A 5,276-nucleotide genomic window follows, 5' to 3' on the forward strand; every position below is an offset into this window, starting at 1 on the left:
ACCCGCAGACTTGGGAGCTGCGGCCTAAGGAGCAGGGAGCCGCCAGAAAATCAGGCCACAACAAAACCAGGACGGTCTGGCCTCACCCATGTCTCCTAAATCCCATGCAAGTGCATGTGAAGGGCATACCCGAAATACAGTCTAAGAGGCCGTGTTTCATCTCCAGCTCTTTCATAGAGAAAAGTGAGGTAGGATTGGATGAAAACAATGTTGAACAGCAGCCCACCAAGTCACCCATAAGAATGCAGAGGCCACCTCAACAAGGCCCGTGGAGTTCAGGGATCTTTGCTTAGATGCAGTGTAGACGAGATTAATTTAAAGGGCTCATCGGGAACATAGTCATGACTGTCCTTGCCCAAGAATGGTAAAGAGACATAGGAAAGAATGTATGTAGGTTGGGGGACACCGGAGTACCTCTACATTAAAGGGACAGGGCTAGGGGTGAGGCTGGCACCGCTCAGCTTCATATTCGAACACCAGAACTTACAAGGGTATGCTACCTCACGGGAGAGGAAGCCTAGCCACATCAAAGGGAAAGCTTCCAGTGGAATGTTTTCGGATTCGGCTTCTCCCTAACGCAGCAGGCTTTTTCCAACTGGAAGTATACTTCCCTAAGGTGAAAGGACATTCCGCACTTCTACCTGCAAGCTGGGGCTGGTCCTAATAGCATACCTGGACAAGCTGGCTCCATGGCCTAGTGGTTAAGGGAGCTGGATCCCACATGCCCAACTATGGGCTTCAAATCCCAGCTTCTGCAGCTTGTGTGTGCTTGTTGGGACCCACCATTGGCCTAATGGTTATGTCGCTGGACTCCCATATAGTCGACCATGGTTCAAGTCCCGGACCCGGGGGCTTAAACTCAAACCGGGTGCATGTGCGTGTGTGCCCAAGATCCCGAGAGGAGAAGGGATTGTGGCATGGCCATCCCCCCTGGGGGGAGATTTCTCACTTTCTGTCTCTCTGTCTCTCTCTCTTTCTGGTGAGTACACGCACCCTATAGCAAAAACTTCTCCTGAAGTTTGTTTATATATATATATATATATGTATATATAAAATATGAGGAGGAAACTTATGAGCCAAAAATTGTATACCAAAATGATTTATTTACATGTAAAGGCAGAAATAGTCTTGGCTACATGTCCTCAGTTTCTTGTATACCACTCTTGCCATCCTCCTGAAAAGGGTACCTGAGAAAATATTTCAGTCAACCAACCAGCATAGCGAAATACAGATGTGAGTGGCAGGTGAGCTGGGATGCAAAGAAGCCCCAGCCAGGTGCCAGTCACACACTCACACACAGAAGCTCTGAAGATGGGGCTCTTTGTAGCCTCACACATCAGGCACTGGAGCATCTACTTGGGTCCATGGCCTGGCGCAGCAATTTCCTTACAGGCCAGGCATTTTCCCACCCATCCGGATAGGGAACTGGTCAGATGAGGTCACACGGCAAGGCCCAGCTGCAGAGGAGTGTCGGTCTCTATGAGAGGCAGACAATCTGAGAACAGCAGAGGTGGGAAGTGAACGACTGTTGGCTCTCAACCAAGAAAACTGTATGTACTGTCCTGTAAGCATGTAATGAACTGCACACTTACTACGGTGCTGCAAACACTTCATTCATTCTTAAAAGAAGAAGGTATTATCTTCAGAAATAAATTACACCATGGGCCAAATTCATGGCTTGAGGGTAAAAGCAGTGAGATTCCCACAAGGACAGCAAAGTGATTGAGTCCCAGACCCCGTGGCTTAAGACACACACCATGAGTGTATGCATGCCCAAAATCCCAAAAGGAGGGGAAATGGAGGAGAAGGGATTGCAGTGTGACCCGTCCCCATGGGAGGTGCTTTCTCCCTGTCCCTATCTCTGTTTATCTCTGGTGAGCACACATACCCTCTTGGGGAAGAAAAAGATTACATTCAAATGAAACTCAGGATATACCAACAAAAGCCAAGAAGGAGTTTGGCAGGGGTGGGAAGGACTGGGTGGAGGTCGTGGTAACCACTGAAACCATTATGAGTGAAAGAGTCCCTCCCTCCTCCTGAGATCTCTACTTTGCTGGGAGGAAGATCTAAATACACCCTACCCCCTACCCCACCATGTGTAATCCTTGCCTGGGGGATGATTAAGACTGGAAGGGTTATCTGGGTGATCTCCAAGAGCCAGCTCATGACCAGCTTTTCCCTGACTTCCCACCCTCACCCTCACCCTCACCCTACTTCAGACATCACCACGTTATAGTACTGCTTCATTCAGGAATTCAGACAAGGCACTTCCGTTGTCTGCCACTGTTCTCCACGAATGCTAGCAGAGAGGTTAGGCTGGGACTTAGCCCCTCTGCAACTCCAAGGAGAGGAAGCACTGAGGACAGTAAACCAAAAGCACTGCCACCCCGGCAACACTTCCCCGTGTAGAAGGGGAGAGAGAGAGACAGAGAGATCATTCACTGATAAGAGAAAATAAACCAGGGGCCAGCAGGTGGCATGGTGGTTAGGTTGCTGGACATTCCCACAAGGCAGTTCCTGAAAAGGGTACCTGAGAAAATATTTCAGTCAACCAACCAGCATAGCGAAATACAGATTTGAGTGGCAGGTGAGCTGTGATGCAAAGAAGCCCCAGCCAGGTGCCAGTCACACACTCACACACAGAAGCTCTGAAGATGGGGCTCTTTGTAGCCTCACACATCAGGCACTGGAGCATCTACTTGGGTCCATGGCCTGGCGCAGCAATTTCCTTACAGGCCAGGCATTTTCCCACCCATCCGGATAGGGAACTGGTCAGATGAGGTCACACGGCAAGGCCCAGCTGCAGAGGAGTGTCGGTCTCTATGAGAGGCAGACAATCTGAGAACAGCAGAGGTGGGAAGTGAACGACTGTTGGCTCTCAACCAAGAAAACTGTATGTACTGTCCTGTAAGCATGTAATGAACTGCACACTTACTACGGTGCTGCAAACACTTCATTCATTCTTAAAAGAAGAAGGTATTATCTTCAGAAATAAATTACACCATGGGCCAAATTCATGGCTTGAGGGTAAAAGCAGTGAGATTCCCACAAGGACAGCAAAGTGATTGAGTCCCAGACCCCGTGGCTTAAGACACACACCATGAGTGTATGCATGCCCAAAATCCCAAAAGGAGGGGAAATGGAGGAGAAGGGATTGCAGTGTGACCCGTCCCCATGGGAGGTGCTTTCTCCCTGTCCCTATCTCTGTTTATCTCTGGTGAGCACACATACCCTCTTGGGGAAGAAAAAGATTACATTCAAATGAAACTCAGGATATACCAACAAAAGCCAAGAAGGAGTTTGGCAGGGGTGGGAAGGACTGGGTGGAGGTCGTGGTAACCACTGAAACCATTATGAGTGAAAGAGTCCCTCCCTCCTCCTGAGATCTCTACTTTGCTGGGAGGAAGATCTAAATACACCCTACCCCCTACCCCACCATGTGTAATCCTTGCCTGGGGGATGATTAAGACTGGAAGGGTTATCTGGGTGATCTCCAAGAGCCAGCTCATGACCAGCTTTTCCCTGACTTCCCACCCTCACCCTCACCCTCACCCTACTTCAGACATCACCACGTTATAGTACTGCTTCATTCAGGAATTCAGACAAGGCACTTCCGTTGTCTGCCACTGTTCTCCACGAATGCTAGCAGAGAGGTTAGGCTGGGACTTAGCCCCTCTGCAACTCCAAGGAGAGGAAGCACTGAGGACAGTAAACCAAAAGCACTGCCACCCCGGCAACACTTCCCCGTGTAGAAGGGGAGAGAGAGAGACAGAGAGATCATTCACTGATAAGAGAAAATAAACCAGGGGCCAGCAGGTGGCATGGTGGTTAGGTTGCTGGACATTCCCACAAGGCAGTTCAAGTCCCAGACCTGGTGGCTTGCTCTCTTTCTTTCTCTCTCTCTCTCTCTCTCTCTCTCTCTGTGTGTGTGCGTGTGTGTGTGTGTGTGTGTGTGTGTTTCTGATCAAACTGAAAAATGAATGAATAAACAATTCTTTTAAAATTTTTTTAAAAAAAGAAAAGAAACCTACGTATAGAACAGAAAGTTTCTGAAGCAGAGGAAGAAAGCAGCTCCCTGAATTGGAATGAATATGAATGTTCCAGCTCTAATTACAAATCTCCCACAGGAAAGCAACGAGGTGAAGGAGCCCGGAAGTAGCCCTGGAAGGGAAAGGAGATCCAAGACAAGTGGACCGTGGCCCATTCCCACCTACTGAGAATGTTTATCTGATTCTCAATCCCCATCCCAAGCCTCTTCCTCCATTTTTAAGCATAAAAAAAAATCTATGCGGGGTCTTCTAAAAATTCATCAAAAAAAGATGTGGATTTCAAGAAAGATTTGCATCCACTTTTCCACAGACTTTTCGAAGTGCCCACACAGATGGTATTGGAGATGCTTACTTAAGTCCACATTCCTAACTCAGCTCTCATGTCCTCCTGGGACGCCTCCCTATCTCCACAAGGGCCTCCTTTCCACGGCGGAACATCAGCTCTCCCTTCTTAACGTCCACTAAGATAAGGAGCTCCTAGGGCTGGCCGCAAAGGTGGTCATTAAGGGAGCTGGGTTCCTCATGACTGACCACAGGTCGAATTCCAGCCTTGGCAGCTTGAAAAACATCCATGCATATGCACGTTGTACTTCATGCCCCCCAAATCCCAAGAGGATGTGAAAATGGAGAAGGGCTTCAGAGTGACCACACCTCAGTGAGGGATACTTTCTCCCTCTCCCTCGTTCTTTCTGGATCTCTGTCCTCTCTGGTGAGTTTATCTGCTCTCTGGCAATTCAAAACACAAGATAAGGAGTTAACAAAGGAAGGGGAGAGGGTTGAGGCCTCAGCGGAATCATGGAGAAAGCCCATAATCTTTGCCCATTGCTTTTGTCTTGGTCCAATAGAAGATATTTCAACTTACTCTTTGAAAGGAAGAGAACTTTCTCCTTCTCCTTTTCAACTCTCTCTTTACTCCCAACATAGCTTCTCTAAGATCCATCCTCCTCTAGAAACCAGTGCACTCAGTCTTCAGTGCCCATAACTGTCAGTCAAGGGTATATGTTCTTCATTAAGGCTCCAAGCAATTTTAAAAAACCACAGACTCGACCTCGGTTCGAGTCCCGGACCCAGTGACTTAAACTCAACGCCGGGTGCATGTGCGTGTGTGCCCAAGAGTCCAAGAGGAGAATGGAGGAGAAGGGATTGCGGCATGGCCATCTTCCCTGGGGGATGATTTCTCGCTTTCTGTCTCTCTCTCTCTCTCTCTCTCTCTCTCTCCTCTTCTGT

Source organism: Tupaia chinensis, unplaced genomic scaffold (assembly GCF_000334495.1).
Source record: "Tupaia chinensis unplaced genomic scaffold, TupChi_1.0 Scaffold000315_1, whole genome shotgun sequence".
NCBI lineage: Eukaryota > Metazoa > Chordata > Mammalia > Scandentia > Tupaiidae > Tupaia > Tupaia belangeri.